This window comes from Oncorhynchus nerka, linkage group LG27 (assembly GCF_034236695.1).
Source record: "Oncorhynchus nerka isolate Pitt River linkage group LG27, Oner_Uvic_2.0, whole genome shotgun sequence".
NCBI lineage: Eukaryota > Metazoa > Chordata > Actinopteri > Salmoniformes > Salmonidae > Oncorhynchus > Oncorhynchus nerka.
This window is the reverse complement of record NC_088422.1, coordinates 106406066-106420062: the sequence shown is the minus strand read 5'-3', so window position 1 is coordinate 106420062 and position 13997 is coordinate 106406066. Positions and strand designations below refer to the sequence as shown.

Below are 13997 nucleotides of genomic sequence, written 5' to 3'. Positions count from 1 at the left end.
GATATTATACTGTACAGCTCTATGATATTATACTGTACTATACAGCTCTATGATATTATACTGTACGATACTTTATTTATATTATACTATACAGCTCTATGATATTATACTGTACAGCTCTATGATATTATACTATACAGCTCTATGTTATTATACTGTACAGCTCTATGATATTATACTGTACAGCTCTATGATATTATACTATACAGCTCTATGATATTATACTGTACAGCTCTATGATATTATACTGTACAGCTCTATGATATTATACTGTACTATACAGCTCTATGATATTATACTATACAGCTCTATGATATTATACTATACAGCTCTATGATATTATACTATACAGCTCTATGATATTATACTATACAGCTCTATGATATTATACTGTACAGCTCTATGATATTATACTATACAGCTCTATGATATTATACTATACAGCTCTATGATATTATACTATACAGCTCTATGATATTATACTATACTGCTCTATGATATTATACTGTACTGTACAGCTCTATGATATTATACTATACAGCTCTATGATATTATACTGTACAGCTCTATGATATTATACTATACAGCTCTATGATATTATACTGTATACAGCTCTATGATATTATACTGTACTATACAGCTCTATGATATTATACTATACAGCTCTATGATATTATACTGTACTGTACAGCTCTATGATATTATACTATACAGCTCTATGATATTATACTGTACTATACAGCTCTATGATATTATACTGTACTGTACAGCTCTATGATATTATACTATACAGCTCTATGATATTATACTGTACAGCTCTATGATATTATACTGTACAGCTCTATGATATTATACTATACAGCTCTATGATATTGTACTATACAGCTCTATGATATTATACTATACAGCTCTATGATATTATACTATACAGCTCTATGATATTGTACTATACAGCTCTATGATATTATACTGTACTATACAGCTCTATGATATTATACTGTACAGCTCTATGATATTATACTGTACTATACAGCTCTATGATATTATACTGTACAGCTCTATGATATTATACTATACAGCTCTATGATATTATACTGTACTATACAGCTCTATGATATTATACTATACAGCTCTATGATATTATACTATACAGCTCTATGATATTATACTGTACTATACAGCTCTATGATATTATACTGTACTATACAGCTCTATGATATTATACTGTACTATACGGCTCTATGATATTATACTGTACTATACGGCTCTATGATATTATACTGTACTATACAGCTCTATGATATTATACTATACTCTATGATATTATACTGTAGCTCTATGATATTATACTGTACTGTACAGCTCTATGATATTATACTGTACAGCTCTATGATATTATACTATACAGCTCTATGATATTATACTGTACAGCTCTATGATATTATACTGTACAGCTCTATGATATTATACTGTACAGCTCTATGATATTATACTGTACAGCTCTATGATATTATACTATACAGCTCTATGATATTATACTGTACAGCTCTATGATATTATACTATACAGCTCTATGATATTATACTGTACTATACAGCTCTATGATATTATACTATACAGCTCTATGATATTATACTATACTGCTCTATGATATTATACTGTACTGTACAGCTCTATGATATTATACTATACAGCTCTATGATATTATACTGTACAGCTCTATGATATTATACTATACAGCTCTATGATATTATACTGTACTGTACAGCTCTATGATATTATACTGTACTATACAGCTCTATGATATTATACTATACAGCTCTATGATATTATACTGTACTGTACAGCTCTATGATATTATACTATACAGCTCTATGATATTATACTGTACTATACAGCTCTATGATATTATACTGTACTGTACAGCTCTATGATACTATACTATACAGCTCTATGATATTATACTGTACAGCTCTATGATATTATACTGTACAGCTCTATGATATTATACTATACAGCTCTATGATATTATACTATACAGCTCTATGATATTATACTGTACAGCTCTATGATATTATACTGTACTATACAGCTCTATGATATTATACTGTACAGCTCTATGATATTATACTATACTATACAGCTCTATGATATTATACTGTACAGCTCTATGATATTATACTGTACTATACAGCTCTATGATATTATACTGTACAGCTCGATGATATTATACTATACAGCTCTATGATATTATACTATACTATACAGCTCTATGATATTATACTATACAGCTCTATGATATTATATTATACTATACAGCTCTATGATATTATACTGTACAGCTCTATGATATTATACTGTACAGCTCTATGATATTATACTATACAGCTCTATGATATTATACTATACAGCTCTATGATATTATACTGTACTGTACAGCTCTATGATATTGTACTGTACTATACAGCTCTATGATATTATACTGTACAGCTCTATGATATTATACTGTACAGCTCTATGATATTATACTATACAGCTCTATGATATTATACTGTACTATACAGCTCTATGATATTATACTGTACAGCTCTATGATATTATACTGTACAGCTCTATGATATTATACTGTACAGCTCTATGATATTATACTGTACAGCTCTATGATATTATACTATACAGCTCTATGATATTATACTGTACTATACAGCTCTATGATATTATACTGTACAGCTCTATGATATTATACAGCTCTATGATATTATACTATACAGCTCTATGATATTATACTATACAGCTCTATGATATTATACTATACAGCTCTATGATATTATACTGTACAGCTCTATGATATTATACTATACGGCTCTATGATATTATACTATACAGCTCTATGATATTATACTATACAGCTCTATGATATTATACTGTACAGCTCTATGATATTATACTGTACAGCTCTATGATATTATACTATACAGCTCTATGATATTATACTATACAGCTCTATGATATTATACTGTACGGCTCTATGATATTATACTGTACAGCTCTAAATCAAATCAAATCAAATTTATTTATATAGCCCTTCGTACATCAGCTGATATCTCAAAGTGCTGTACAGAAACCCAGTCTAAAACCCCAAACAGCAAACAATGCAGGTGTAAAAGCACGGTGGCTAGGAAAAACTCCCTAGAAAGGCCAAAACCTAGGAAGAAACCTAGAGAGGAACCAGGCTATGTGGGGTGGCCAGTCCTCTTCTGGCTGTGCCGGGTAGAGATTATAACAGAATATGACCAAGATGTTCAAATGTTCATAAATGACCAGCATGGTTGTATAATAATAAGGCAGAACAGTTGAAACTGGAGCAGCAGCATGGCCAGGTGGACTGGGGACAGCAAGGAGTCATCATGTCAGGTAGTCCTGGGACATGGTCCTAGGGCCCAGGCCAGTTGAAACTGGAGCAGCAGCATGGCCAGGTGGACTGGGGACAGCAAGGAGTCATCATGTCAGGTAGTCCTGGGGCATGGTCCTAGGGCTCAGGTCCTCCAAGAGAGAGAATTAGAGAGAGCACACTTAAATTCACACAGGACACTGAATAGGACAGGAGAAGTACTCCATATATAACAAACTGACCCTAGCCCCCCGACACACAAACTACTGCAGCATAAATACTGGAGGCTGAGACTGGAGGGGTCAGGAGACACTGTGGCCCCATCCGAGGACAGCTCTATGACAGGGCCAAACAGGAAGGATATAACCCCACCCACTTTGCCTAAGCACAGCCCCCACACCACTAGAGGGATATCTTCAACCACCAACTTACCATCCTGATTACCGACTATAGCCCACAAAGATCTCCGCCACGGCATACTATACAGACAGGCTGACCACATTATACTGAATCAACTCCCAGGTGACGCACCCCCAGGGACGGCATGAGAGAGCCCCAGTAAGCCAGTGACTCAGCCCCCGTAACAGGGGGCTATGATATTATACTATACTATACAGCTCTATGATATTATACTATACAGCTCTATGATATTATACTATACAGCTCTATGATATTATACTGTACTATACAGCTCTATGATATTATACTGTACTGTACAGCTCTATGATATTATACTGTACTGTACAGCTCTATGATATTATACTGTACAGCTCTATGATATTATACTGTACAGCTCTATGATATTATACTGTACAGCTCTATGATATTATACTATACGGCTCTATGATATTATACTATACTATACGGCTCTATGATATTATACTATACAGCTCTATGATATTATACTGTACAGCTCTATGATATTATACTATACAGCTCTATGATATTATACTATACAGCTCTATGATATTATACTGTACTATACAGCTCTATGATATTATACTGTACAGCTCTATGATATTATACTATACAGCTCTATGATATTATACTATACAGCTCTATGATATTATACTATACAGCTCTATGATATTATACTGTACTGTACAGCTCTATGATATTGTACTGTACTATACAGCTCTATGATATTATACTATACAGCTCTATGATATTATACTATACAGCTCTATGATATTATACTGTACTATACAGCTCTATGATATTATACTGTACTGTACAGCTCTATGATATTATACTGTACTGTACAGCTCTATGATATTATACTGTACTGTACAGCTCTATGATATTATACTGTACTATACAGCTCTATGATATTATACTGTACTATACAGCTCTATGATATTATACTGTACTGTACAGCTCTATGATATTATACTGTACTGTACAGCTCTATGATATTATACTGTACTATACAGCTCTATGATATTATACTGTACAGCTCTATGATATTATACTGTACAGCTCTATGATATTATACTGTACTGTACAGCTCTGTGATATTATACTATACAGCTCTATGATATTATACTGTACAGCTCTATGATATTATACTATACAGCTCTATGATATTATACTGTACTGTACAGCTCTATGATATTGTACTGTACAGCTCTATGATATTATACTATACAGCTCTATGATATTATACTATACAGCTCTATGATATTATACTATACAGCTCTATGATATTATACTATACAGCTCTATGATATTATACTGTACAGCTCTATGATATTATACTGTACAGCTCTATGATATTATACTGTACAGCTCTATGATATTATACTGTACAGCTCTATGATATTATACTGTACTATACAGCTCTATGATATTATACTGTACAGCTCTATGATATTATACTATACAGCTCTATGATATTATACTATACAGCTCTATGATATTATACTATACAGCTCTATGATATTATACTATACAGCTCTATGATATTATACTGTACAGCTCTATGATATTATACTATACAGCTCTATGATATTATACTATACAGCTCTATGATATTATACTGTACAGCTCTATGATATTATACTGTACAGCTCTATGATATTATACTGTACAGCTCTATGATATTATACTGTACAGCTCTATGATATTATACTGTACAGCTCTATGATATTATACTGTACTATACAGCTCTATGATATTATACTATACAGCTCTATGATATTATACTATACAGCTCTATGATATTATACTGTACTATACAGCTCTATGATATTATACTGTACAGCTCTATGATATTATACTATACAGCTCTATGATATTATACTATACAGCTCTATGATATTATACTATACAGCTCTATGATATTATACTATACAGCTCTATGATATTATACTGTACTGTACAGCTCTATGATATTGTACTGTACTATACAGCTCTATGATATTATACTGTACAGCTCTATGATATTATACTGTACAGCTCTATGATATTATACTATACAGCTCTATGATATTATACTGTACTATACAGCTCTATGATATTATACTGTACAGCTCTATGATATTATACTGTACAGCTCTATGATATTATACTGTACAGCTCTATGATATTATACTGTACAGCTCTATGATATTATACTATACAGCTCTATGATATTATACTATACAGCTCTATGATATTATACTATACAGCTCTATGATATTATACTGTACTATACAGCTCTATGATATTATACTGTACAGCTCTATGATATTATACTGTACTATACAGCTCTATGATATTATACTGTACAGCTCTATGATATTATACTGTACTATACAGCTCTATGATATTATACTGTACAGCTCTATGATATTATACTATACAGCTCTATGATATTATACTGTACTATACAGCTCTATGATATTATACTGTACAGCTCTATGATATTATACTGTACAGCTCTATGATATTATACTATACAGCTCTATGATATTATACTATACAGCTCTATGATATTATACTGTACAGCTCTATGATATTATACTGTACGGCTCTATGATATTATACTATACGGCTCTATGATATTATACTATACAGCTCTATGATATTATACTGTACAGCTCTATGATATTATACTGTACAGCTCTATGATATTATACTGTACTATACAGCTCTATGATATTATACTATACAGCTCTATGATATTATACTGTACTGTACAGCTCTATGATATTATACTATACAGCTCTATGATATTATACTGTACTGTACGGCTCTATGATATTATACTGTACAGCTCTATGATATTATACTATACAGCTCTATGATATTATACTGTACAGCTCTATGATATTATACTGTACTGTACAGCTCTATGATATTATACTGTACAGCTCTATGATATTATACTATACAGCTCTATGATATTATACTGTACAGCTCTATGATATTGTACTGTACAGCTCTATGATATTATACTGTACTATACAGCTCTATGATATTATACTGTACAGCTCTATGATATTATACTATACAGCTCTATGATATTATACTGTACAGCTCTATGATATTATACTGTACTGTACAGCTCTATGATATTATACTGTACTGCTCTATGATATTATACTATACAGCTCTATGATATTATACTGTACAGCTCTATGATATTATACTGTACTATACAGCTCTATGATATTATACTGTACTATACAGCTCTATGATATTATACTGTACAGCTCTATGATATTATACTATACAGCTCTATGATATTATACTATACAGCTCTATGATATTATACTATACAGCTCTATGATATTATACTGTACTATACTGCTCTATGATATTATACTATACAGCTCTATGATATTATACTATACAGCTCTATGATATTATACTATACAGCTCTATGATATTATACTGTACTATACAGCTCTATGATATTATACTGTACTATACAGCTCTATGATATTATACTGTACAGCTCTATGATATTATACTGTACAGCTCTATGATATTATACTATACAGCTCTATGATATTATACTGTACTGCTCTATGATATTATACTGTACTGCTCTATGATATTATACTATACAGCTCTATGATATTATACTGTACAGCTCTATGATATTATACTGTACTATACAGCTCTATGATATTATACTGTACTATACAGCTCTATGATATTATACTGTACAGCTCTATGATATTATACTATACAGCTCTATGATATTATACTATACAGCTCTATGATATTATACTATACAGCTCTATGATATTATACTGTACTATACAGCTCTATGATATTGTACTATACAGCTCTATGATATTATACTATACAGCTCTATGATATTATACTATACAGGTCTATGATATTATACTGTACTATACAGCTCTATGATATTATACTATACAGCTCTATGATATTATACTATACAGCTCTATGATATTATACTATACAGCTCTATGATATTATACTGTACAGCTCTATGATATTATACTATACAGCTCTATGATATTATACTATACTATACAGCTCTATGATATTATACTATACAGCTCTATGATATTATACTATACAGCTCTATGATATTATACTATACAGCTCTATGATATTATACTGTACTATACTGCTCTATGATATTATACTATACAGCTCTATGATATTATACTATACAGCTCTATGATATTATACTATACAGCTCTATGATATTATACTATACAGCTCTATGATATTATACTGTACAGCTCTATGATATTATACTATACGGCTCTATGATATTATACTGTACAGCTCTATGATATTATACTGTACTATACAGCTCTATGATATTATACTATACTGCTCTATGATATTATACTATACTGTACAGCTCTATGATATTATACTATACAGCTCTATGATATTATACTGTACTATACAGCTCTATGATATTATACTATACAGCTCTATGATATTATACTATACAGCTCTATGATATTATACTATACAGCTCTATGATATTATACTGTACAGCTCTATGATATTATACTGTACTGTACAGCTCTATGATATTATACTGTACTGTACAGCTCTATGATATTATACTGTACTATACAGCTCTATGATATTATACTATACAGCTCTATGATATTATACTGTACAGCTCTATGATATTATACTGTACAGCTCTATGATATTATACTGTACTATACAGCTCTATGATATTATACTGTACTGTACAGCTCTATGATATTATACTATACAGCTCTATGATATTATACTGTACAGCTCTATGATATTATACTGTACAGCTCTATGATATTATACTGTACAGCTCTATGATATTATACTGTACAGCTCTATGATATTATACTATACAGCTCTATGATATTATACTGTACAGCTCTATGATATTATACTGTACAGCTCTATGATATTATACTGTACAGCTCTATGATATTATACTATACGGCTCTATGATATTATACTATACTATACGGCTCTATGATATTATACTATACAGCTCTATGATATTATACTGTACAGCTCTATGATATTATACTATACAGCTCTATGATATTATACTATACAGCTCTATGATATTATACTGTACAGCTCTATGATATTATACTGTACAGCTCTATGATATTATACTATACAGCTCTATGATATTATACTATACAGCTCTATGATATTATACTGTACAGCTCTATGATATTATACTATACAGCTCTATGATATTATACTGTACTATACAGCTCTATGATATTATACTATACAGCTCTATGATATTATACTATACAGCTCTATGATATTATACTGTACAGCTCTATGATATTATACTGTACAGCTCTATGATATTATACTATACTATACAGCTCTATGATATTATACTGTACTATACAGCTCTATGATATTATACTATACAGCTCTATGATATTATACTGTACAGCTCTATGATATTATACTATACAGCTCTATGATATTATACTATACAGCTCTATGATATTATACTGTACTGTACAGCTCTATGATATTATACTGTACTATACAGCTCTATGATATTATACTGTACAGCTCTATGATATTATACTGTACAGCTCTATGATATTATACTGTACAGCTCTATGATATTATACTGTACAGCTCTATGATATTATACTGTACAGCTCTATGATATTATACTATACTGTACAGCTCTATGATATTATACTATACAGCTCTATGATATTATACTGTACAGCTCTATGATATTATACTGTACTATACGGCTCTATGATATTATACTATACAGCTCTATGATATTATACTGTACAGCTCTATGATATTATACTGTACTATACGGCTCTATGATATTATACTATACAGCTCTATGATACCATACTTTATATTTAACAGCTCTATACTATACAGCTCTATAATACTATACTTTATATTATACTGTACTACACTATACAGCTCTATGATCCTGTACTTTATATTATACTGTACTACACTATACAGCTCTATAATACTATACTTTATATTTAACAGCTCTATACTATACAGCTCTATAATACTATACTTTATATTATACTGTACTACACTATACAGCTCTATAATACTATACTTTATATTATACTGTACTACACTATACAGCTCTATAATACTATACTTTATATTATACTGTACTACACTATACAGCTCTATAATACCATACTTTATATTTAACAGCTCTATACTATACAGCTCTATGATACCATACTTTATATTATACTGTACTACACTATACAGCTCTATAATACTATACTTTATATTATACTGTACTACACTATACAGCTCTATAATACTATACTGTATATTATACTGTACTACACTATACAGCTCTATAATACTATATACTTTATATTATACTGTACTACACTATACAGCTCTATGATACTATACTTTATATTATACTGTACTACATTATACAGCTCTATAATACTATACTTTATATTATACTGTACTACACTATACAGCTCTATGATACCATACTTTATATTTAACAGCTCTATACTATACAGCTCTATGATACCATACTTTATATTATACTGTACTACACTATACAGCTCTATAATACTATACTTTATATTATACTGTACTACACTATACAGCTCTATAATACCATACTTTATATTATACTGTACTACACTATACAGCTCTATGATACCATACTTTATATTATACTGTACTACACTATACAGCTCTATAATACTATATTTTATATTATACTGTACTACACTATACAGCTCTATGATACCATACTTTATATTATACTGTACTACACTATACAGCTCTATGATACTATACTTTATATTATACTGTACTACACTATACAGCTCTATAATACTATACTTTATATTATACTGTACTACACTATACAGCTCTATGATCCTGTACTTTATATTATACTGTACTACACTATACAGCTCTATAATACTATACTTTATATTATACTGTACTACACTATACAGCTCTATGATACCATACTTTATATTATACTGTACTACACTATACAGCTCTATAATACTATACTTTATATTTAACAGCTCTATAATACCATACTTTATATTTAACAGCTCTATACTATACAGCTCTATAATACTATACTTTATATTTAACAGCTCTATACTATACAGCTCTATAATACCATACTTTATATTTAACAGCTCTACACTATACAGCTCTATAATACTATACTTTATATTATACTGTACTACACTATACAGCTCTATAATACCATACTTTATATTTAACAGCTCTATACTATACAGCTCTATGATACCATACTTTATATTTAACAGCTCTATACTATACAGCTCTATAATACTATACTTTATATTTAACAGCTCTATACTATACAGCTCTATAATACCATACTTTATATTTAACAGCTCTATACTATACAGCTCTATGATACCATACTTTATATTTAACAGCTCTATACTATACAGCTCTATGATACTATACTTTATATTTAACAGCTCTACACTATACAGCTCTATAATACTATACTTTATATTTAAAAGCTCTATACTATACAGCTCTATAATACCATACTTTATATTTAACAGCTCTATACTATACAGCTCTATGATACCATACTTTATATTTAACAGCTCTATACTATACAGCTCTATAATACTATACTTTATATTTAACAGCTCTATACTATACAGCTCTATAATACTATACTTTATATGAAACTTTTTTAGTTACTACATTTCAGTACCAGTCAAAAGTTTTTTTTTTAGTTTTGCTATTTTCTACATTAGTGAAAACATCCAACCTATGAAATAACACATATACAATCATGTAGTAACTAAACAAGTTAAACAAATCAAAATATATATTTTAGATTCTTCAAAGTAGCCACCCTGCCTTGATGACAACTTAGCACACTCTTGGCATTCTCTCAACCAGCTTCACCTGGAATGCTTTTCCAACGGTCTTGAAGGAGTTCCCACATATGCTGAGCACTTGTTGGCTTTTTTTCCTTCACTCGGTGGTCCAACTCATCCCAAACCATCTCAATTGGGTTGAGGTCGGGTGATTGTGGAGGCCAGGTCATCTGATGTAGCACTCCATCACTCTCCTTCTTGGTCAAATAGTCCTTACACAGCCTGGAGGTGTGTTGGGTCATTGTCCTGTTGAAAAACAAATTATAGTCCCACTAAGCCCAAACCAGATGGGATGGTGTATCGCTGCAGAATACATCACACCACCTCCTCCATGCTTCACGGTGGGAACCACACATGCAGAGATCATCCGTTCACCTACTCTGCATCGCACAAAGACACGGCGGTTGGAACCAAAAATCTCAAATGTATACACATCAGACCAAAGGACAGATTTCCACAGGTCTAATGTACCATTGCTCGTGTTTCTTGGCCCAAGCAAGTCTCTTCTTCTTATTGGTGTCCTTTAGTAGTGGTTTCTCTGCAGTAATTCAACCATGAAGGCCTGATTCACACAGTCTCCTCTGAACAGTTGATGTAGAGATGTGTCTGTTACTTGAACTGAGCTGCAATCTGAGGTGCACTTAACTCTAATGAACTTATCCTCTGCAGTAGAGGTAACACTGGGTCTTCCTTTCCTGTGGCGGTCCTCATGAGAGACAGGTAACTCTGGGTCTTCCTTTCCTGTGGCGGTCCTCATGAGAGCCAGTTAACTCTCTAATGAACTGATCCTCTGCAGCAGAGGTAACTCTGGGTCTTCCTTTCCTGTGGCGGTCCTCATGAGAGACAGATTCATCATAGCGCTTGAGGGTTTTTACGACTGCACTTGAAGAAACTTTCAAAGTTCTTGAAATGTTCCGATTGACTGTCGTTTCTCTTTGCTTATTTGAGTTGTTCTTTTGATAATGTGGACTTGTTGTTTTAGGAAATAGGGCTATCTTCTGTATACCACCCCTACCTTGTCACAACACAACTGATTGGCTCAAATGCATTGAGAAGGAAAGAAATGACACAAATTAGCATTTTTAACAAGGCACACCTGTTAATTGAAATGTATTCCAAGTGACTACATCGTGAAGCTGCTTGAGAGAATATATATATATTTTTTACCTTTATTTTACTAGGCAAGTCAGTTAAGAACAAATGTTTATTTTCAATGACGGCCTAGGAACAGTGGGTTTACTGCCTGTTCAGGGGCAGAACGACAGATTTGTACCTTGTCAGCTCGGGGATTCGAACTTGCAACCTTTCGGTTACTAGTCCAACGCTCTAACCACTAGGCTACCCTGCCAAGGGTGTGCCAAGCTGTCATCAAGGCAAAGGGTGGCTACTTTGAAGAATCTGAAATATATTTTGATCAGTTTAACACTTTTTTGGTTACTACGTGATTCCATATACATGTTATTTCATAGTTTTGATGTCTTTAACTATTATTCTACAATGTGAAAAGGGTCAAAATAAAGAAAAACCCTGGAATGAGTTGGTGTGTCCAAACCTTTGACTGGTACTGTATATACTGCATGGTTCAGCCATGTCCATTCATTGAAACAATAGCATGTGGAGTGGCAGGTAGCCTAGTGGTTAGAGCATTGGGCCATGAACTGAAAGGTTGCTAGATCAAATCCCCGAGCTGACAAGGTAAAAATATGTTGTTCTGCCCCTGAACAAGGCAGGAAGAAAAATAAGAAATAGTTCATAACTGACTTGCCTAGTTAAATAAAGGTCAAATAAATGTTTCAGCCATGTCCATTCGTTGAAGATATAGTTGTGTACTGCAGGGTTCAGCCCACACCATATTGCCCTCGACAGCAAACTCTGGAAACAAACAAGTTCTACTTTTCCTGCTCTCACCACTTAGACAATGTAATGGGCTGGTTTGATCTCAACACTGAGACAATGTAATGGGCTGGTTTGATCTCAACACTGAGACAATGTAATGGGCTGGTTTGATCTCAACACTGAGACAATGTAATGGGCTGGTTTGATCTCAACACTGAGACAATGTAATGGGCTGGTTTGATCTCAACACTGAGACAATGTAATGGGCTGGTTTGATCTCAACACTGAGACAATGTAATGGGCTGGTTTGATCTCAACACTGAGACAATGTAATGGGCTGGTTTGATCTCAACACTGAGAGACAATGTAATGGGCTGGTTTGATCTCAACACTGAGAGACAATGTAA

At 32.0% G+C, this 13997-nt stretch overlaps 1 pseudogene; it reads left to right on the top strand.

The window, feature by feature from the left end:
• The window catches only part of LOC135565449 (insulin-like growth factor 1 receptor), a 109071-nt pseudogene that overhangs the window by 68290 nt on the left and 26784 nt on the right, over nucleotides 1–13997 (top strand).